Here is a 24,989-nt window from a genome sequence, read left to right on the forward strand (position 1 = left end):
AACTGTTAGCGTTTAAGAACGAAATAAATAGTCGTTATCCTATTCACGAAATAACGTCTTCATAAACTTAAGATGTGCGGTTTGCAATCACCAACACAAACTTTTCGAAATAGTGCCATCTCTCGACGAGTCTTTCCAACCAACATCACCACACCCCTGCACTCTCATTTGCAAGCAGCATCCCTGCACACGCGGCGAAAATCGAAAGCAAAACGTCAAAAAAGAAAAGAGAAAAAACTTCAGCCAGTCGCCCGAGCGAAGCGAACCCGAACCGACCCGACCTGAGAGCGCAGTAGGTAGCAGTAAACCCGTGCGAAGAAACAGAAGTGAAATTCGGTCTCCGATTTGTGTCGCCCAAAACCGCCCCAATAATCAGTGAATTTCCGCGGAAAAGTAGTGCCCAAAGTTGCCCCAACTGGTTGGCAACCGGATGCGATAGTTTTCGACCGGCCGCGGAGGGCTCCCGGCGTCGGGAAATGCATTTTCCTTCCAGCAGTTCGGCCGCAAATGGATGCAGCCAAAGTGCGAGAAAAGTGAAGGAACAGTGTTGTACAGTGAGAAAAATGTTCCAGCCTGACGTCACGCAGCAGCAGAAGCAGCACCAGCAGTAGTCGTCGTCGTCTTCGTTGTTCTCGAAAGGTGTGTATGGACGACGGGCGGAATACATGGCCGATTGCTGGCTCCTCTGGAGTTGTTGCTTGTTTTGCTGTCCTCACAGAGATTTACGAGTGAGAATGCCGTGTTTGTGTGCGTGTTTGATTGTACAAAGTGTATTATTCCGGAGGAGGTTTGACCTGTGCTTCCATTAATCTCGGAGTTTTTGATAAATTGCTTGGAGGGATATCAGAATCGGAGTTCATATCGGATTGGATTAGTACGGGATGGTTTCAAATTTCGACGGATTCGTACTCTCGAAGCGTTTAAGGATTTATAATCATCGCCACGGTGTAATCTGGGCACTAGCAGTATCTGGAAGGCAGGCAGCAGAGGATCGCTGACAGTGTTGGTTTCATGGATAATATGCATCATCCACGGCAGTGTCGTTTGGGTGTGTTTGGAACATACCGAGTCCATGAAGCAGTGAGAAGTCGTCATCTGAACATACAAAAGATGTGTGGAAAAATTGCGGATGCATTTGAGTATTATATTATCAACCAACTCTATGATTTATATTGCTTAAAATACTCGGCCATAAATTATTCAATAATTATTACCGGGGCTCCTGCTGTTTCGTCAAATAAGAATTCGAAGGTAACCAGACGAACTAAGAGCACCTAATAGTGGAACAACAGTTATGAACACAATATCTAGTAATCCCCAGTCGAAGCTTCTCACTGGAAAAGATTGCCCTTTGAACAAAATCTTACAGTCACATTGAATATGATATGTAGGCCTAGAAGCGTGTCAATTTATTTTCGTGATCTGATAAATCAAAAAAAAATCTGGATCATTCTCTTAAACTAAAATATCAGGACAGTAATGCTTTACTGGTTTTTGTTATTCGAAATCTAACATTATTTCGAATTACATATTATCGGCGTTAAGTCAGAGTGGACCAAATACAAAACTTGGGAAAATTGGATTGTTGTTCCATTAGATGCGAAATTACCTTAACTCCATTTCACTGTTATCAGATTTGATGAATGCTGTAAACTGTGAGAGATATGTACAATAAAATTAGATTAAAGTACCGTTAAGTCACCAGTGATATTGTAAATAAATGTTTGATTTTGCTATTCATCTAAATACTCGTTTGGAAATTTGGTTTTCAAAGTTTTGTTTTAGAAAACTGGACCTCCGTGCAGCGAAAATGATCAGCATGCTGAGTAAGGTGAGGAAATGAAATACATTTCAGATGATTTGTCAGATTTTTCGACATCGAATGATTCTTCTTCTCATCCTTCAATAAAAATTCATAAATATTACTGATTCGATGCGTTTATTTTTGACCATTTACCATATTGGGATAGGTGGTCAGATATTGCAACAAGTTCTGTGCAGACAGAGTGGACCAAGTGTCAAAAAGCAATAAACTGATTGATTATTGCGATTTTTGAGTCTATTTCAGAGTCTGATAGTAGTTTTTGATAGTTTTATGGTGACTGTATGGTATGTCCTAGAATCCGCTTATTGGATCAGTATATTTTGGGCGGTACTCAAGATTTTCACTTGGTCTACTCTGACTGAACACATATTTGAATATTTCTGGTCTTCAATTCCCTGACCCTACAATGTCACTGATTTCGGGTTTGGAGATGTTGATAATTGAAGAATTTACTATACTGATATCGGCGGATGTTGATAACCTGTTTATCTTTGAAGTATGTATCTAGTTTGACCGTGCAAGCATTTAATGATTGTTATTTTCCTAGAAATTGTTCAGTCATAGTGAACCAAATCACTGAACGGTGGTTTTTAGTTCAGTCAGAGTGGACCAAGTACACATAGTCCACCAAATAAAAAAAACGTTAAAACGTTCTATTTGAGGTTTGGGTTATGTGTTTTCATGATTATTACTTCACATTATATTGTTTGAAAGTTACACAAAGATGTTTAGCAAAATTTTAACGAGTTAAACAATTACAAAAATTTTAACGAGGTCAAGCCTATTTTTCGCAAAATATGAAAAACGTCACTTGGTCCACTTTGATTAAACGCCGACCAGGGCGAAAAGCATTCTTATTGTTTGCAAACTTTCTAGATGAATTTAGGTAAAAATTTCACAAGCATTTCTGATAGAATATCTGGAATTTATTTTTGGATTTCGGCTTACAGTCACACTCAAAAGCGTTGATTATTTCACGGCGTGTCTAGTAGAACAATATTATCACAAAAAATAGGCATCGCTAAATCTTTCAGCATTCGAAAATATAGGTTTTCAGCTTTCATTTGACGGGTTCCCCAAAAAAATCCACCAAGGGATCCCGAACATTTTTTTTTATTTTAAATTTTTGTTCCTTGAAGTACGATATTTTCAAATATAATCATGGTAAAAGACAGTTTTTTTTTTCTCTCAAGCTCCATGGTAGCCCAAATTTCAAATGAAAGTTGATATAACATAGATATATAAGATTACATATTGTAATAGACATAACTGTCCTATGTGATCTTGGGGATACGACACTTACCCGTACAGTGGAGGACACACTCAGTTGAGTTGAACTAATTTTCATTCTTTTACCAAGATCCGCACAGCTGAGCGGTAATCAAATTAATTTTAACTGATATGTCAGCCTAACATCAAGTTGATGATGATGATGATGATGATGATTATTTAGCCACCATCAGCGCAAGGATTACCTATGGCTGCAGAATCATACCAGGATGGTATGATCTACCTGATGGTTTGTTGTAGCAGGGCTAGTTAATATCTTTGAAGACCTTTGGAAGACAACACTAAGGCTGTTTTCTCATGACAAAAGGCTGGCGACCCCACGCACTTTCATCCAGTCAACAGTTCAATTAACTCCCTTAGGCTACCCCTCCCCAATACCCAATATATAGTAATATATCATACATAGTGTTAATAAAGTATCTTACCGTAAAATTATACAAATAATGTTAGTGTGACTACCGTTGTTACTAGATACCGTGATCATCTCTGCATCTCCTCGGTAGTCGCAGGAAGGATTTTTGTTAGTGGGAAGGGTTCAAAAGTTAAATGATCAGGGTTCACCTTGGTAAGTGATGCGACTCATGAAACTTTGATTTTAAATATCACTATTTTGTATGGCTTCATTATAAACGATGACAAATGTACCGTTTTGAATCATATTACGGACAGCTTCAAATTCCGGACACTCTAGTTTGTATGGGAAACATTTCAGACGAAATGTTTCAATTTTTGCTGTGCAAAAGTTCTCACTTTCAAGGCTTGTTTTAATAAGCTTTTTCCATAGAAATCTATGCAAACTGATAGTATCTGACTGCCTTAGACGTCTCTTTAGCGGCTTGACGATTTAAACTGATGGTTTGACTTTTCTAATAATGATTTCCATGAGCTGTCCGGAATTCGAATCAAAGTGTCCGGAATATGATGCAAAAGTGAGGAAGCGTCCGGAATAAGAATCATGAAAAGGCCACACATTTAGATTTATTTAAAATTATTGAAGTTGCAGAAGCGTATTCTTTACCCACCATTCGGAAGTTAAAGGTTTCCGACGCTCGATAGCGCTGAGAAATCATACAGAATGATTTATTTTGTATGCTCTATGTTGAGTTATACTTCATTAAGGCCTTAAGTGTCCGTAATATGAATCAAAACGGTATGTCGTCACCTGTGCTGACGAACTATTCAAAAACAATTGTCAATTAAAAAAATAATTTATTTTCATTTGATGAGTGTTCATAAACTATGCCGACACACGGGGTGATTTATATATTTAGTTCACAAGCATTGCATATCAAAAATCGATAAAAGGTAAAATATATATGCATGCTTTCATAAAAAATAACAAAAAAATAAAAATTAATCAAAGCTAAAACTAATAATAAAGAATAAAAGGAAATAACAAGAAAAAATATACTTAACAAAATCCAATTAAAATCTTGATAAATTTCAAAGCAACTTCATTATTGGACACTTGATAAAACCAAAGAATTGGAAACTTCGTAAAATTCGAGTGCTCTTCAAAATACAGGAATGAACGATCCCTTGATAAAGTTCCTCCTCAGTCCAACGTCCAACCAATGTACGGAACACGAAACATGATCACCCTCCAAATGTTTAGAACGATCCTAGACGGAATGTCCTTCCTCAATTCCAGCGCTCACGTGAACTGGATAAATCAAATTTTTGAACAGTTTGGGAAAATTTCTCCTCCTGAAAAAGAGAGAGTAAAATGCCAGACGTTGTCAGCCTAACATCAAGTTTACTTAAAACAGCACCTTTGGGTGCCGTTACCAAACGTCACTTTTACTAAGATGTCAACAAACGACCTTTTACCGAGATTTGCACAGCTGAGATCGGCATTCGGATTAAAGTGCGTATTTGATTCTAGTGTATAACTGTTTCTGTTCATATTTAGAAAAGATTAATTTTATTTTCCTTCTTTCTGGAATTACACCCCTATTGAGACAAAGCCAAGTTCTCAAATAAGAGTTCTTCGGTTATTCATTAACTGAGAATTTGATTCGCCTATCATGATTGCTTTATTTTTTATATTGTGTGTAAGAAAAATATACTCGACCGATGAGATCTAATCAACCATCCTGAAAATTCCACAAACTACGTAACGCTCTAGGGGGAGGGGGGAAGAGCGTTTAATTTTTCCATACAAAAAACGTTACGGAGGGAGATGGGGTGAGGTGGTCAAAAATTTTCGATTTTAGCGTTACGTAATAAATGGACGCTGCCAAACGATTGATACGAAATAGAGCTCTTTTGAACCATTTTTACAAATCAATATCACTTTCTGCTGGGTTAATATTGTCATGTTTTCCACAATTAATATGATATAAAAAAACAACATGCCAAAATAGTGACTCCCTCCCCTTGGTTATGCGACCTTGCCGCGATGGGAGGGCATAATCCATTAGCCCATATGATGGAAACCAAAGGCGTAACCTGTAGTGGTGGTATCACATTTTGGCATTTTTTGCTTAAAGCCGCGTCATAATTCATATGGCATAGACGCAATAATATCTCGGATGCGATCCAACGGACATTCTGCGTCATTGACAGAATTGATGCCCATTTCAAATAATTAATCTATTCGAAGTGGACATTAATACTATTGGTGACGTTCAGTTTGCCTTTTGCTAACCAGAATGATCCGTAGCCACTCTTATTATTAGCTAGCTAGATACATCGTTATCATATACGACGTAGGGAATACTTAGGAACTCTTAGGAAAATGACTAGTAGATTCACTGAGTAGAAATGAGTGGCGACAATCTTATTTTAATATGGTTTTTACATTGCCATAATAAGAAATACCTCTTTTGTAACAGCGGTATAAATAATTTAATTCCAGCTTCATTTTCGCAAAATTTACAAGTAGAAAGTAGGCGTTGTGAAGCATTGCATTTGCCACCGAAAAGTGAATCTTGTAGGAGACTGTAATAGAAGCCTAAGGTAACCTCACTCTTCAATATTCACTATAAAAATGACTATGGAAAGTAAGACGTTGAGATCGATCATTGAGGTACACTTGCTAGTTTCGAAAAATTGTTGAAAAGACAAGGAAAGCGACTTTTTTCTTTAAGGATTTATGAACGTAATGACCAATAAATACTTTTAACAACAAAAAATGAAATTAACTAGAATTACTACTAAACAGCCTAATTTTGTTAAGACTTGACGACACTTGACATTTAAGACTCTTATCTTACGTAAAAGACAATAGTAATCAGAATAGCACTTGAATGACAAATTATTTAAAACCATTTCGACTAGACAGTATTAGTAATGCACTACTATTTCAAACAAATTCTACACTACTATTTCAAACAAATTCTAATGGAGCTGCTGATTTTCATAATGCTTCCTTTTCTCAGAAGCAAGGGAATATGGGTACTTTTCAAAAACTACCACGTCACAATACTAATAAAAAACAGTGTTCATGTGGTCGCCATTGCCTAGTCCGTCTGAGTATTGGTCCTGGTAGAGGGGAAACTTGGCAAAAGCCAGACCGAGGGTTCAGCCTTGACATTTTAAGCTGTCAGGCAGCTCCAACTGAATACCATACAAAAAAAAAAAAAAAAAAAAAAAAAAAAAAAAAAAAAAAAAAAAAAAAAAAAAAAAAAAAAAAAAAAACATGCCAAAATAGTGACTCTTTGAATTGAAAATAGTCTTGCAGTTGTGTTAACTCAACTGTTAAATCCTAGAAAATATCGTGGTCAACAGGCACAATCTGGCTTCATAAATAAGCAAAAATGCCACATTTGAGGAACAGAAAATCTATTCAAGATTCAAGAAACGCCATTCCATGATCAGTACTAACAGTTTGGACCATACCAAAAGAATCATTGAGTCATTTTTTTTTCAATCTGTACGAAACAGTCGATAAATTCGATATCTTTGGAAGTTTGTTCATTATATCTCTGCAACGGAAATTCCATGGACATCTGACATAAAAAAGGGACACATGATTTGAATTTGGAGATCCTAATTTGACTTCTCCTGACTTAAGTTTATGGAGCTACTGTAAAAATAGAGGCAGAGCTCAAGGCAGACTCTTGAGTCGCTATCATCGCAAAACTCCCCAAAAGGCTCCAAAAGGTAATGTAAAATACATGCTGTATGGAGCTCATTTTGCTACGATCAATAAATGCAGCCACTTGATTGATGTTGCTTTCATGAAATAGCCCAAAAAATTGCAAAAGTTGCACCCTGTATTCGCTGATGTCCGCAATAATGGGAAGGTATCCTTTCGAGATATTGTAACCCTTAGAATAAAGTCATAAAAATCTACTGTAAATTGCAGTTACTCAACTCTACGGGGCAAGTGGGCACATAAAATTTAACTTTTTATTCTTCCTCATAACACTTACCGTTGCCAATAATCACATAATTAACCATATCTCATGTTGAAAACATATATTATATGAATATGATATCAATCTAAAAGGAATATAAAATGGTAAAACTTTCTTGTTTGTAAGCTACTTACGTGTTTTAATTACTGCAGTAATTGTGCAAATTGTATTATTGTTGTTCTGCTTGTCAGAAAATCACTTTCACGGTGGAATTATTTTTATGATTTGATTTAACAGGAAATATCTTCCACTATATTCTTATTAAATTTTGAAATTCCAAGCTAAAAACATCTACATAACTTCAATACTATTAAAAAAGTCTGTGTAGTGTCATTTACTCCGGGTGCCTGGATAATATTCTTAATGAGGATTTTTTAAGCTTTTTGCTAAGGCTTGGGTAACAGGGCGTTTAAGCATATTCCATTTACTTTCGTAGGCCGTTGTAATGTTGATCCATTCTACTTTTATTCTTTAACGGTTGATTTTCAAAGAAAATTCTCAATCAATATCTAAGTACTCAACAAACTCTAAGCTGGGAAGCAGGCTATGTCCCAGCAGAGGTGTAATGCCAGACAGAAGAAGAATAAATTTAATGTATTCTAACCATGAAAAGAAACAGTGCTCGGTTAGATATACTTCCACAGTATGAATAAGTGAACAGTCGAACTTACAACATATCCTATCGAATAAGTGTCCTATAGCTCAATAAATCCTCAAAATCACATAGGACAGTTTTGTTTTTTTACAAAATGAAACTCAATAGATATGTATATATATTTATTTTATGAACTTTTAAATGGAAATAAACCTTTTATCCAACGAAGCTGTCTCTTGCAATGATTACATTTAAAAATAATGTACTCTAAAGAACAAAAATTTTAAATAAAAAAATGTATTCGGGATCCCTCGGTGGATTTTTTTGGGGAACACGTCAAATGAAAGCTTAAAACCTATATTTTCGAATGGTGAAAGATTCAGCGATGCCTATTTTCTGTGATAAACCTTTCCCATATACACGCCGTGATTTTAGTTCATCGCCGACGTCACTAAAATATCTAGAATTTATTTGTTGGGTTTCGTGATGCAAGTTCAGGTAAAGTTTTTGAATTTAAATGTAGCCTTAATTCCTGACAGATCTGCTAAGTTGATTTAGATGAATTTATAGATAAATCAACGGAGATTAGCCTGAATGGATCTTTGAGCTACCTTTGGATGGAAGCTCATAAAAAGCCTAAAAGTTCTCTGTAACTTCAACCAGAAATTATTTATAAAATCTCGCATAACTTATGATCTTGCCCCAAAAACTATTGGTAACCAAGTATGTAGCTCGTTATTTTAAACAAATGAATGAGCCGAGTTACAAACTATCACCACTAGGACAAAAAGGTGATTTTCTCTTCATCGTAAGCATTGTTGATTAACGTGTAAATCCATTCGCTTGTTCAGTGACATTGAGCTATTCGTGATCAAACGTCAACATCCCACCGCAAAATCGCTAGTGTTTGGAGGTGATTTCAACCTCCAAATGGCCAAATAACCTCCAAATCATCACCTCCAAGTTAGTTCTAGTAACCTCCGTTATATGAAATATGGTGGCGCGTCGATTGTCGCAAGTTTATCGTTAAACAGTCAATAAACGCGGTTACCAATGGCTTTTAAGGTGAGATCATAAGTTATGCGAGAAATTTGTCAGAAGCATGTTCATCAAAAATTTACCAATTTTATTAGGAAATGGATTCAAACCTTTCACAACTAATTAAACTCATCCGCCAGACATTAAGCCAGGTATATTAAGCCTATTATCTCTACGATTTCGAACGATTATTTTTATTCCAAAAATACGCGCTTCGAAATAAAAAGTATTCGTAGCTAAACACACATGGTTCGGAATCATCTTGAAATGAGTGTTATTTATTAGTCTTTAGTGATACGATTGTTTTTTGGATACTTCGAGTACTGAGTAATATCTAGATTATTGTAATACGTCTAAATCATTGTCTAATAACTACGGCACATTAACCACCTGATACAGTGTTTCTCGAGTTCATCGAATAAATAAAGCTTTGACGCTACCTTGGAAAAGAGTGAGGGTTATATTTCAAATAAATGCTTTCTAGGATTTTCCTCTTATTTTTAAATTCTCGTTTCTGTCGGGAATTCCACAAGTACGTTCAAGAATTTATCTTCAGTTTTTGTGAGGATTTTTCGCTAAACCATCTTCTCATATCATCGACCTATTCCTGAAATTTCCTAACAAATGCATAAAGCATTTTTTTTTTTCAGAAATCCGTCCTGCAACTGTGGCATATGGAACAGCTTTAATGAATTTTTAAGACTAAGATGTTTGCCATTATTTCGTGCGCTTGTGGCCGTGCGGTTAGTGTCGTTAGGCATTTAAGCGCATCGTATCATTAGGGGGTGGGTTCGATTCCCGCTTCAGTCATTGACATTTTTCGTCAGGAATGTTTCTCGGCTGTGCCACTGGGCCATGCTTATTCGTTGTCTAGTGTTGAGTAACATCTGTGCAGCCAAATGACCAAAGGGTGTCCGTGTCTTTTTTTTTAACTTCGTTCTTCAGAATTGATGAATTTCCAGAGGATTTTTTCTATCGGCGTTCGAGATTTATGCATTACAAAACTAGCTTTTGTGTGCTCATTCAAACATCAGCAATCACTCTACAGTTATATATAGTACACAGATATGGATCAAAGTTGGATTAAAACAGGAATATCTCATCAAATAGAGATGCAATTACGCAGAATACATTTTATTTACGTAAACCATAAAACTGTACACCATAACATGCTTATGTATATCTTTTTCCGTCCGTTCGCTGAACATTACTAAAGGACCTATGTACAAATGAGAGATTCTCTCCTCTCTCGCTCTCTTTTAATTATAACAGTGGCATACTAAAGCTTTTGGGAAGTTTTTCACTAAAGAACGAAAGGCAATTTCCCTGACTAGCGTTTCATACAAAAAAAAAACGCAACAGTAGAGGTTAATGTGACTCATTAAAGAGAAAGTAAACAAAGAGAGCCTCTCAATGTTATATAGGTCCTTTTGAAACGTTGCGCGAAAAATGTTAAACGTATTCCCAGAAGCGTTGATTCATAACTGGGCATTGAAAACTACCGAAACAAACGCCAACGCGTATGCTTTCACTAATACACCGTTCGTTTACCACACAGATAAATAGCTGTTATAGTGCTTTGAACCGCAATATGAGTCGATTTGATCCATAATAAGGATCCTCCTCTCCCACTGATCCACATCTGTGGGGTAGACATCGTTCGAAATTACTATCGAAGTCAACATTTTTTGGTAAATAACCGCGAATTTTGATTTTGATGCCAGGGAGGTAATTTTGTTTTCCATTTTCCAGTTGATCCATAACTGTAGGATGACTGTAAATTTGAAACTCAGATATTTTTTTTTCTTTCAACTGGAATGGAACCTTCATGGAAACTCAGATAGCTAATGTAGTGGAATGGTAGAATTGCATTACTATTGCTGCAATTTTGAACGAAACACCGATTTAGAAAATTTGTAAAACGACGACGGTAATTTTCCTCTCTTCTACATAATGCTTGTAAGTATGAAATCACATTTCAATCTCTATTTGGTCACTTTTTCGATAATTTTAGTTACTGTAGTCACTATTATTTTGCTGTCTGGCCGCTATCACCAAATTGAGTTTCATTACATTAACTATGAAATTACTTTCTTATTACCTTCCTTCAATCACATGCTTCAATGTGTGTCATTTGTTTTGCTTCATTTGCTATGTAATCAAAGAGATATTACCTTCTTGACTTGATTAACTGATAAAGACTATCATCAACAAATAAAACAACTATTTACAAACTAAAGAATTCTCTTGCCAATGCTAATGACTATACTACCAACTTCTAAAACACGAGTAAAAAAGAGTCCGACTAAACATTTTCAGATCTGAGAAGTATAATACAACCACTCCACAGTTATGGATAACTCACATACATAGATCAATGTTGGAATAAACATAGGATTTCTCGTATTCTTCTTTGCAAACGTCCTAACCGAAACAAAGTCTGATTTTCAGATTAGTGTTCTAAAAGAACCTCCACAGTTATTAATTAGGAGCTTTTACTAAATTTACCGCATTTAAATTTCAATTGAAATGCGTATATCGTGCGACAGGCACGAAAGAACCCTTCAGGTTTACTTTGGGTTGTAGTGCTTTTCCAGTAAGCTAGTTCCAGTAACCAAATTTCCCATCAAACACCGTGATCGATTGTTTGAAACGATTTTGTTATTGGAAACTTACCATTAGTGCACCAGTAGCCGCTGATGCCCCTATTACTGTTCACTAGTGTAGTTATTTTGCCATTGATTACTTATGCTTGGAGCTACATTGTGACATAACAATAGTATTGATCGATTCAATAGCTACTTTGAATAAACATTTGAACACATAACTTCCCTTAAGGTGGAATCCACAGATGGCCACTTGTGTCCCTACTCACGTTTTGAAAGGCACTAAACTGGAGAAATAATTGGAAAACGTTTATGATCTTCTTATGTTAAGCTTTCTGCTAGTGCACAAAGCCAAAATAAGAAGGACACGGTTGTTGGATGATTTAGGATAGATTTGTGCCTTTGAAGTTTTGGTGCTATCTTAGAAGTTGATTCCAAACTGTTTCACATTAAATAAGCGGAATCCGGTGCACTGATTCGTGATAAAACGTCAACATCCCACCGCAAAATCGCTAGTGTTTGGAGGTGATTTTAATTTCCAAATTGCGAAATCATCACCTCCAAGTTAGTTCTAATATTATGCATATTACATTATTTATTTTTTATAGTAAATTTCAGCACATGAGCCAATGAGGTTCACCGTCACATTTGTTCTATCAATCAAAGATAGGCCAAATTCGAAAAGAAACGCAAAAACGTAAGCTTTCTCAGAGATACCGTTTATTACTTAGCACATGCACTGCTCTTGTAAAGTTCGGATCTATAATATACAGTGGTGTTCAGAATAATAGTAGTGAAAGCCAATTTTCATACAAAATGCTCAACTTTGGCATGCTGTAACTTTGTTTTCCTACAAGCAATCGGCATGCAATTTTGGCAGAGAACTACAAATATACTCAATTTTATTATCAATAAGAACAAGCCAATATTTTAGAAAATTGTTACAGGACAAAAATTTACAAATGAAAAACTACTATTATTTTGAGCGATTTCACCTGGTGCTTGAATTTTTAACCGGTACTGTGAAAAATTTCATACTTTGTGATAATGAAATTGAGTACCGTCAGACGGGGCTACTTTTGATTCCGGGGGCTACTTTGGACACTCACGTTTTGGATTTATTTCCAGCATAAATATTAATCTGAGCCATTTTGTGTCTTCAGCACTTTTACCACATATCGTGGAAAGTTGTTGGGAACATCACAAAACTATCGAATCGTCATTATTCAAAGAAATTTGTGATAAATTTATGTTAAAAGTTGTTTTTTTTAGAAAAATAAATGATCAAATGTCTTAATTTTACGACTCATATTTAATTATAAAGTGTTGGTTTCTATATTTTACAACACAATAAAAAATAAACAAAGGATTAAGAAAAGTAAATAAATGTAAAACATATATATTTCAACTCGTATAAACAGTAAACTCACAACATAATCCTTAAAAAATATTGTTCATTCATATTTTACATGAATCTGCTATACAAAGCAATGGCATCCCTCAAGTGCTAAAATAAACTACTCTTACGCCATCTCAAAACTATTAAGAGCCAAAATGCATCTAACAAATGCAAACTTTTATTGTTTATGATCTTGTGAATCATTATTCTTATACTTCATGGATTGTATTTGGAATAAAAATTACTTTTAGTTACAGTAATTCATTAGATTCTTCTACATATCGTATGTATGTATGTATGTAGGTAGCCACCATCCTAGCTTGAGTCTTGCTCTGCATGCGGTTCCACTTAACAGTACAGTCAATTTTCATTATCAATCTGAATTCAACATACCATTGTATGAAGGGCCAAAATGGGGTGTGGCGGACCCGTAAGCAGAGACACTTACGCGAAACCCGCGGGAAATAGAGAATCTCCTTCCAATAATATGATCCAACGGAAAGTATAATGAAATTTGCAATACCTGTCAAGTTATCCACGGGATGGTTTGTTATAAGAAGGGCGCGTCAAATCCATTACAACTGTTGGGATAGAAGAACCCATCTACAAGGATGTTACGGTTACTTCAACCCTTGACTCCGGTTGGCACTCCACTTCATTGTCCAGCTGTAACTTCAATGATGCCCTGATGCACCCTCCCAATATCACCCATATTATATGCTTCAATTAAATGATTGTTATGTAATAAAATTAAATGCAATAATTTAATATATACAAATTTAGAAAATCATGCAATAACTCGATGGTTTGACCTAGAATCTATGAATGAAAGATGATTAATATTAATTAGACAATAACAGATTGTTCCAACAAGCCTGAAAGAAAAAAACAATGACAATGTATGTATGTATGTATGTAGATAGCCACCATTCTAGCTTGAGTCTTGCTCTGCATGCAGTTCCACTGGATAGCAGAGTCAATTTTCATTATTAATTGAATTCATAATACCGTTGAATGAAGGGCTAAAAGGGGGTATGATGGATCCGTAAGCAGAGACACTTACGTGAAACCTGCTGCGAAAAGAGAATCTCCTTCCAATAAATAGAATAAGAGAATTGCAATACTTGTCCATCTTTCCACGAGATGGTTTGTTGTAAGTAGGGCGCTCCAAATCCATTGCAACTGTTGGAGATTTGCATCCATCTACCAGGATGTTACGGGCACGTTCTCCTAGACTCCGGCTGGCTCTCCACTCTAGCATCCAGCTTCAATGATGCTCTGTTGCACCCTCCCAAATCTTAACATATGATGAAATGAAATAAATGTAATGAGAAATATATAAAAGTGTGTATATATATTATAATATAATGTATAAATAACATATAACATATTTATATATATTACATATATGAATGTTCAAATTAATTTAATTCAATGAATATGATGATTTCAACCTTATTGATCAATTTTTATTGAAGCATTCATTAATTTGGTATCTGTCTACATATCAAAATTCTTCAAGAAGTAAAATCTATTTAATTGGATCCCTGCAACAAATATGATGTAATATAACGCAATGCAAAAAATTATATATAAAAAACTATATGGTGTAATCTATATAAATAAAAACGGAGTGGTGTTTGTATGCCACGAAATAACTTGAAAACAGATGAACGGAGTGCCGTCAGTTTTTCACAGTTACACACGACAAGGGATGCGACGTGTTCGTGTGAGAAAGAAGTTTGGGATAGTCTCCGGAATAATCGAGAAAACCGGAGAAGACTAATGTGTCATTTTGTATGGGGGATTACATGACGTTTTACAACAGCCTACTTGATGGCAAGACGAAGTTTGTCGGGACCACTAGTACGATATAAATATCAAAAATAACAATATAAAATAGAAATAAATAATCTAGCATTAATGTATTAAAACAAAAAAGTGAATATTACATTATATAATATGAATTAACACAATGTTATATGTATTAATGCAATAGAATAATGTTTGTATGTCACTAACCAGCATCTTTGATGATTTTGTTCAGGATTGTGAAATAAGTTTCTGAAAAAGAAAATTTAATCCAATAATGCCCCTGTAAGTAAAACCATAAATAAGATTATAGCATAAACCAATAAAATAATATAATAAGGCTACGTTGTTTGTGTTATAATGTCCTTTTTCTGTTTCATTCGTCCAGGACTCTGGTGTATTTTTGGGATAGAATGGCCAACGTTAATTCCTTGATCGTATTATGTTAAATACTAAATACAATAATACAAAAATATCAAGGAATGAGGTAATATGCAACTACTTGTCCTGAAAGAAAAAAGATATTAGCCTAATTTACATAATAAGAATTGATCTACAACGATGTCTTCTGAGAATTACACTTCTTGATACATCCTGAACAATAATATATACACATATAAATACTGATTTCAGCTCCCTTTTGGCGGTCTTAACTATATTTTTTTAAAGGAATCATTCAAGAAAACGAGACGCTTGAAAGTCCCAACGCAGCGTGACAACAATGTGTACCATCCCATGCATAGTTTTTGTAAAATGTTTTTCTTGGATCGTTTTACGCAAACATTATTTCAATTTCCTTCCCCTGTGAAACATTGTAGTCCCATTCGGTCCGGGATCTTTTGCTGAAACATTATATTTGTCATAACAGTTGTTAGCTAGATAAAAGTGTGAATTAAACTAAAGCAAAAACATACAACCTACCGTTTAGATGCCGTTCACTAATTTTGTAAAAGTTTATGGGGGGAGGGGGGTTTTAGATTTCCTACGCGCCACACAATTTATTTTTCATTTTCATACAAAACTCTTACCTTGGGGTGAGGGGAGGTTGTAAAATCCCAAAAAATGTTTTACGTAATAAATGGATCGCCCCGGTCTGTTCCGTTTTGTTTCGCTAACTATAATGTTCCCTAACCGAAAGTGACAGTTCCTCGATCAAAAACACTCCCTCTCGGATAGCGGCCCTCGATGCGAAATCCAGTGCTACAATCTATCACACCCATCTCACCAATTCAATCTGGTCCGATTCGTGAACGCTCTCACTCCGAAAACAATCAATAGCTTTGGCAATTATACATCGAACGATTAGATTCTTCTACATATTGTTCATATAACATTAAGAATCAGAACGAATATTTCTGTACACAGCTAATTATTCATCGCAGTACTTGGTAGTTACACAATTCGTTTGCATCAACTTTAACAATCAAGCATAAGTCGCTATTTATTAGCTGACATTTAAAAGGAAGTAAACATATCATCATGCAAACTAAAAATTATGAATAGCATGTTTTTGTGAAAAGTATTGTATAGGTATGTGTAGCTTTTTCAAGCTTTAAAATTTTCTTAATTATGTATATCATTGAAAAACATTCGAAAACATCACAATGAACGATAATCAATAGAATCAGTTTGAAATTTATGATGAAAAATCGTTTTACTATCAAAACGTATTAATTTCTAAAAGTGTCCAAAGTAGCCCCTTTTTTGTCTTGAAGGACACATTTCTTTTCGCTATTCAAGCAACTTTTTTATTTATTGATGGATTTGCCTCATATTTTGCACATTGGTTACTTACAAATACAATATAAATATGCGCAAGAATTATCGAAATCTATCCATTATTCACAGAGCTACAAATCCTCAAAGTTGAAGAATGTGGAAATAATGTCAAAAGAAGCCCCGTTTGACGGTATATTTGTAGTTCTCTGTCAAAATTTCATGCCGATTGCTTATAGGTAAACAAAGTTACAGCATGCCAAAGTTGAGCATTTTGTATGAAAATCGGCTTTCACTACTATTATTCTGAACACAACTGTAGGTTCATCTGATTCATAAAAAGGAATCTTCCCTCTCGCTAATCCACATCTGTGGATGTGTTGATGAAAAATCGAATGCTTATGAATTTCATATTTTCAACCATGCCGATGATGCTGATAACACTCAGGCAAGAACTAGTCAGATCTTAATGATTTACGGAAATTAGAATGATTGCGAACAAGCAATCCCCAAAATTTCATCAAAAACTATTGACTTATGCTCAAAAACAAGCAATTCAAATTTTATATGTCAACCTCTGGGCTGAGCAACGGCATGCTGAATGTGTCTGTGTTCGATTCCCGGACGGTTCATGATTTTCCGTTATTGAATTTTCCTGGATTTCCCTGGCAATGGAGTATCATAGAGCTTCCCACACGATATACGATTGCAAAACTGGTCACTATGACAAACAATGCTATTAGTTAATAACTGTGGAAGTGCTCACACCACACTAACCTGAGAAGCAGTCTCAATGGGGACGTAATATCAAGAAGTAGAAGATCATTAGACACGTTATTATACGTTCAGGGACCCTTTGGACCCCAGATATCTGAAACGGATTTTTATTTGAGTAAACCCTTCAAGGGTCAAGTCGTTCAATGATCAATTGAACACCCACCCAACTTTCTGCGCTGATTCTAGTGCCAATCAGAATCGAACCCAAAACTGGTTTAGTAAATAGTCCAAACCCCCCAACCAATGAATGGCATTCATCATCGATCGAATCGACATCATCTGGTCGCGCGAAAAGAGCAATTACTATTCCCGTACGAGTTGCCCAAGTCGCAAACGCATTCGCATCCAGCTAGGTTTGAAACAATTTTCGCCGCATCTTGAGCCAACTTTTTCCTGCTGCTGAGCCGATATGTTTGTTGTTGTTGGTGGTGTTTCTCATGTCTGCATTGTTATTATTAGGTACTGCCAACAGCAATCGTCCGTATACTTTGTATACATGCAACTCTACCACCCCGGGTCTAGATCACCCTGCACAGTAAATGTGTGTGTGTGGGTGATCCGATGGGCGGACGTCCAATACGACGACGACGACGACCAAGACGCGATCGTTTGTCTGTCTCTTCTTTCTTTATTGAGGAAACTTCCCGTGAAGTTGTAAAGTTCGATTGCCTGTCGATAGATCTAATGCTTCTGGCTGTGCATTGCATAGCTTATGTTGGGATAGCATCAGCATCGGAGTGTGAAGAAAGTAGGTCTAGGTGCATGTGTAGCATAACACGGTTCGTTCCAGTATATCTTTCTGTCCTTCCTACGAGCTTCAACAGATTTTGCAAATTGACCTACGACGAATTTATGACGTGTTCCTTTGATTTTATTCGTAAGGATTACCTACTAGAAAATGACAATGAAATGTATTTGTTGCAGGATAATTAATTCTGTCAAAATATGAAGAACTTCTTCGTCTTCAGATCTGTAAGTGCAACCAGTAATCTCTCAAAGGTTTTTAAACAACATTCATATTCATATAGTGTCAAGCGACTCTGTCCCAGTTGGAACGAAATGCCATAAATGTATATAAAAAAAAAAAACAAAAAATCAATTATTTATTTCGAAAAGTTGAATTCAATACAGGTTCCTGAAGCCAAACCCTGTTTTACGAATTGATCCACTTTATTGCCATTTTTCTCGGAATTATCCACAATCCCCTGTCCTACAAACACCGATGGTCCACTTGGGCGTAGATCATCGGTTTCCAACCGACACCATTCCTTCTCGGCAGCTCAAATTTCAATTAGGCCCCCCTTAAAGTTTGCATGAATGTCCCATTTTGTCACCACGGTCGTAAATTTCAGACCCCTTGCCGAGTGTGGCGTTCGCTTGATCGTTCCAATTTCCTTCCCATACGGAAAGATGCAGCTCAGTATCGGAGCTGGCTTCTCTAGATGCATCTTTTCCTTATCATTGCACCGCTCGTTGATTACGCGAACAGGTAGTAAGTAGCTACACTCCCGTGCGAAAGTTTGGGATCACCCCCTAAAACATAGAAAAGAATCTCTGTGCTCACACGTCCAAATAAAACTATCTATGGCTCATTTGAAAGGTACTGGATTGATCTTACTTTGTGAGTATTTGGACAGTAATAGTTTCCACATTTGGTTTGTTAAATTTGAGGATTGAAATTAAGCATTTAAAAAAAAAAAAATTAAAAAAATACAATTATAAAATATGGCTAATTTTCTTAGCATTTAATTGACCAAAATTTTGAACTGGTACGACATTAGAACTGGGGTGATCTTAAACTTTTGAACGATGACTTGAATGACTTCTTTTCGATTTTAATTGGCTTTCGGATTTGTCTGCTAAATTTTTGCAAGTGCTCATCGCAAAATATTTATTAGCCATTTTTTTTCATTAAAATTCCTGAAAAATGTCACAACTTCAAGTTAAAATTTAGTGAAAAAAACTCGTTTAATCTGGGATAACGCCCTAAAAGCCTTTGGTAACTACGTGTGTAGCTCATTGATCAAATGAATGAATAAGCATTCAAACCAAAACTACTGACAGGTACAGAATAATCCTTTCTTCATCATAGCGTTGCCAAGTAACTAGTAAATCCATTCAAATCCTCAGAAATTATGAACTAAACACATGGTTACCAATGGTTTTTAGGGCGGGATTACAAGTTATGCGAGAAAATGTCAAAATACCTACGAAGTAAGACTAACTCATGAGCTTTAGAGAGTTTTGATTATATATCAATATAATCATTATTTATTTTAATTATTATTTGATATATAATCAGAGAGATATGGAAAAAACACTTTTGCATGTTTTTCTATGAGATAGTCCCAAACTTTTGCTCGTGAGTATATACGCAAGATAAGTAAGTATGATGCTTTGTGTATGCAAATGAATGCTACGTGCGCTGCAACCCCGCTTGCTCAAAACATTAAGGTCAACGTTGTCGCGGTCGTAGCTGCTGCTGTCTGTAGACGACCGAGTTCCGTTCCGTGTGGAGGCAGCACGCAAAACATGTTGTGATTATGGTCGAGTAAGGGGAGAAGCTGTGATAGAGTAAGGATGTACGATATGCAACTTTTTCGTGGCGATACGAAACAAAACGATACACTAATTTTCAGTCATTGCGCTTCTATGCGAGGTCATGAGGTGTTTCCGCCGTAGAGGACTACCGATCTTTTCAGCGTCTTATAGGTACACATAAACCTCGGTTTACAAAGTTTTTTTTTACGTTAATTCATTTTACATAACTTTTTTTTACAAAGTTCGTAAATTGAGTTGAAATGATTCATTTGCATCGGAATGTTAAGATAAGAAACAATGTAATTTGCTGTTTAGTTGAAACAATTTAAATCTAATAAATATTATCACGTATTATTGGGTTACCTATCCTAAGCTTCGGACAACTCCGAAATATACTCTCTAGGTCTAAAAGCGGCATGGTAGCCACCAAACCGGGAAAAGCGGAAAAAAGACGGGAATTTGAATTCACCGGGAAAGGCATCCTTAATTTTTAACAAATAACTTTCAAACATTAATGATTTAATTCTACTATACTACACCATACTTCTTAACAATGTTTTACTCTTTTCTTAGCAATGTTTCAAAATATTTTTTTAAATTTTTGTTCACGCACTGTAAGGGTTAATATTTTTTAAACTTTTAACTAACTTTTTGCTCGACTTTTTTTTTTTAAATCAAAGTTAAATTACTTATTGCAGATTGGGCAGCACTCTTCTATAGTTGTTGAATATTTATACCACAACAAATATTGAAAACAATCCTATTTAAAAAAAAAATGTTTACTATTTCATTGGTTATCCAATCGACAATGTTTTTAAGGCCCATTTGCGATTTTCCTCCTGGGTATCCTCAAATTGTCACAACTCATATAAAATGTGTTGCATATCCATACAAAAAACGTTACGAGAGGGTGGGTGGATGTCAAAAATGATAATGTGCGGTGTTATTAGATCTGTGAATGAGCCATAAGTAAGTGCTTCTATATGTGTGTCCTTGTTTCATTCCTAGCTTAAATTTATTTTCTTTAGACAACTCTTAATTTTTATGCAGAAAATTCAAAGGATTAGGAATTGAAATACTTTCACTTACGGTAAAGAACTACTTGGACATCTTGATGATTCACTTAGGCACCTGAGGCTTTTGTCGGCCAAATAAACTGAAACTCAGCAGTAAGATGCCCTTAAGGGGCATATTGCTTGTAAAAATAGTTTTAGTAGCTTTCAAATTAAACCCCTGTCGAAGTGACTCAATCGCGCCAAGAGGAGGATCCGTTTGATTAGCACAATTAACCATTTGTTAAATTAAAAAAAATGTTCCAGCACTTTTCACAGAAACGATTTTTGATATAAAAATGGTCAATTAAAGTCGTGCAAAATAAAGGATCAAAAACCGGGAAAATTTTGTGGCCACCCTGAAAGCGTGATCTATGAAGCAGTGACATAGTGGAGAATATGATTCTACTCTTAGTGATTTCATAAAGTAAGCCGAATAGAGTCATGAAATCTAAATATGATGCGATAAAAAATTGTCTGTGGAGAATCTGTGTTAGCCAAGAGCTATACTGCCTATATTTGCATAGTCGACGTAAGCGTAATATCAGGGTATCCATCAATCCGGGAAAAGAGAGAAAACCCCAGGAATTACGAATGACCTGGAGAAAAAGCGGGAAATACCCAGGAAATTGTAGAACAAACCGGGAAAATATGTATTTCAAACATACGAATAACTGTTCGTTTCAATTGGAAGCACTATTGGCGAAAGTAGAAAAAATTGCTGTAAAGTGTGCGGCTGTCTGACAGCTCGCACTTCGCAACATTATTGATTTTTGGTGAGATCTCCTATGCATCAGAATGATTTACAATTTTTACCAATTTCTTGTAAAATGCTTTGTAGGCTTCTGGCGGCAAGATGTTGAGCAGATTCAAAGAAGATTATATCGAACATCTTTGAGATACCTAAAAAATTCTAGAAGAGTAATCAGGGATTTTTAGCAAGGTTTTTCGTGAGATGGTCGATAGATTATCATTGAAATTCATGGCAAATTCTTGATGAGATCCTTGCAGAAATGCTAATGATAGTGAATTTAAACGATTGCATATTCACTTGAATGTTCTTTGGAATAATAATGAAAAGTTTATAAGTAGATTGCTTGAAAAATATTTATAGTAGTTTCTGTAAAAGAGCGTTGGCTGATATTTCTAGAAATTCGATTCGTAGAGAATGGCAAAAACAAAGCCGAAAAGGTATTTGGCAGCGTCCGTGTATTACGTAACGCTGAAATTGGAAATTTTTCACCTCCTCCCCCCTCCGTAACGTTTTTTGTATGGAAAGTTTAAAATTGTTTTTTATGAACGGTAACGCTTGAGCCTACTTCCCTCTCCCCCTAGAGTTTTACGTGATTTGTGGACGGCGCCTTTGGCAAATTTCTTGGGAGATCTAAGTGGTCCGAAATCTTGGACAGTTTTATTAAGAATTCCGTTGTCGAATTCTTCGAGATACACAAACTGATTCTTGGTGAAGTATTTTTGGGATTACTAGTTTGATTAAATGTAAAGATTGGGTTTATGAGGCACTTTACGGGATTTATTATGGATTTATGTCATTCATAACTCCTTTCGTATGAAACAGTATTTTGCTAGCTGAAAACATTTCATACGATTCTCATAACTCGCTTTAATACGATGTGCTTATGAAATGCAAAGCAAGCCTTCTTTGAAAAATATCATACGTTTTTTTCATGAACCGAGGTCTATTTTCAGATCGGATCAAAATGGCGTTTGTACAGAAGAAGCTCACGAATTTTAAAGGCGAAGACCTTGGCTTGGTAAAATGTAAATATCGTTAATTCTACGTAAAGTGTGGTGTAAATACGGCAAATTAGCCGAAAGAAGAAATTTGCAAAGCTTTATCTCGTGCAATGGGAGCACAATTGAAATACGAGGTTCTCGAAGAGGCTACAACAAAACGTGAGTGATTGTATCGTATGTTTCAAATTATTAATCGACAATCTTGTTCAGAATTTTTCCAACATATTAAGCGGTACCAGACTGCCATTGGATTTCGGTTCCGACAACGGCAATATTCGAGTGGATGGGAGACAAACTATTGATTTATAGTTCATGAACAATAATCAAAATTTATACTCTTCGGTCAATACTGCGTTCTTATTGATTTTTTTACATAAATATTGCATAGTGTTCTAATTATGAAGTGCTCATTTTAAATCAATTTATTAGTTACAAATGACATTTTCCCATAAGTGGCTCTCGTGTTTAAATTGAAAAGGACGCTATAACGATGAGAAAAGTATTATTGTATATGATATTAATGAAAACTACAAGAAACGTCTTGTTACCATTGAAATACTGCAAAAATCATAATAATACAAAATAATCGTACAAAGTTCATACTCAAATATACTGATATTCATACAAGTACAATTTTATGTTCACAACAAATATTCATAGATTCCATACGACACATTTATGTAATCTATATTATTGTACTGCAAAACTCATACTATACCACAAGCTAATTCGTTCAGAACGCCATCGTATGAAATTTATAATATTTTCTTCTGGTAAAATTTCATGACCGTTTCGTATGGAAATCTATATATTTTTTTCCTCATTGAGGAGATCTTTATTGAACTCATAGCGAGTTCATTGAAGGATGAACAAATGACATGGTCCTTTAGGTATTCTTGAGCAGATTTTGTTCTGGAATTCTGGGAAAAATCGTTGACGAATACTTAAGACGCTTTTTTTGAATTTATAAAAAAAAATAGCCAGTTTAAAAGAACTTTATTTTGACAAGATATCATTTTTATCAAAAAGATTTCCCCTTTGATCCAGAAAGAGTTTAACTAGATCTAAAATTTCTCCTGGAAATATCCAACAACCATGTCCAACGCATAATTTCTAAGGCATTCTTATCAGGGAGTGACTAAACATTACCCTTTGGTGAAACTGTGATCAAGTTACAATTTAATACATGAGTTTAGATTTAGTGTACGGCATCCCTTTTAATTTCGGCTTCTCGACTGAAAATAAGTACTGGAAGGTAATTTTCACCATGCCAAACATTTTCTTCGACGAATCAGACGAAAATTTCAATGGTGTATTCAAAACCGAAGACCTCGTCAATTCATCCATATAATCCTTCATCGAATTCACTGATTGGTCGGATAAAATGACTTATTATTGGCTTGACTAGAAATGACTGGTTATTGGCGTTGCAGTCTGTAAAAAACGAAAAACAGACTGCAAGTTTAACTGCTCTCTTTCCCATGGTAGCTCCAGAGCTCCATTGATTTTCGACAAACTTGAGACAAACCGAATCAGACTATGCAGTATTTATTAGAGTGTTATTCCAAATTCATCAGATCAATCCAAGAGTCAACTAACTATTTCAATAGTAAAACTATTGATGAATAATCAATTTACTGTTGAAAAACAATCAAAACTTTTTAAACTGATTTCGAAAAATTTAGCAAATGTAGAACATTTTTTATTCAAGCAGTTTAGAGAAAAACGCTTTTTTCTAACAGAAATAGTCGATCAAAGTCGTGAGAAAGAAATAATTAATAACAGATCACTGCCAGTTTCCCTCAGTCAATATAGCGTTTCCTTTAAGTCATCAAATCTACGAGCATAATTTAAAAAAAAATACTTACATACCATGCCCACACAGTTACGGATCACCCACAGTGACGGATCGTTCAACATCGGATAACTCGCTCAAAACATAAACGTTGGCGTAAAACATATTTTTCCCATGTTATACTATTTGTCTTCTACCATTTGTAATGTTAAGCACAACATTCAACCGCTAAATAACGGTGTTTTTGACAAATGTTTAGTTGGTACCACACAGCTATCATTATATCAAAGACAAATTAAAGACCCCCATGTCCCTTGCAGTTGCCTAAAATTTTATGGCTCATATGGTAATCTAGTATGCCTTTCAAAGTGTACTGCGATCTGTCAAACTTGGGTACCTTTTGCACTACCGAGGGACCAAATGC

The 24,989-nt window shown here is 35.4% G+C and overlaps 1 protein-coding gene across 7 annotated transcripts in view; it reads left to right on the forward strand.

The window, feature by feature from the left end:
• The first annotated feature begins 255 nt into the window (after positions 1 to 255).
• The window catches only part of LOC5570297 (segment polarity protein dishevelled), a 50,427-nt gene continuing 25,693 nt past the window's right edge, over positions 256 to 24,989 (forward strand). For all 7 annotated transcript variants that reach the window (XM_021853441.1, XM_021853440.1, XM_021853442.1 and 4 more), the window contains exon 1: positions 256 to 639. The gene's annotated coding sequence lies outside the window, so the exon portion shown is untranslated. The remainder of the gene's footprint in view (positions 640 to 24,989) is intronic.

This window comes from Aedes aegypti, chromosome 3, assembly GCF_002204515.2.
Source record: "Aedes aegypti strain LVP_AGWG chromosome 3, AaegL5.0 Primary Assembly, whole genome shotgun sequence".
In the NCBI taxonomy this organism is placed as follows: Eukaryota; Metazoa; Arthropoda; class Insecta; order Diptera; family Culicidae; genus Aedes; species Aedes aegypti.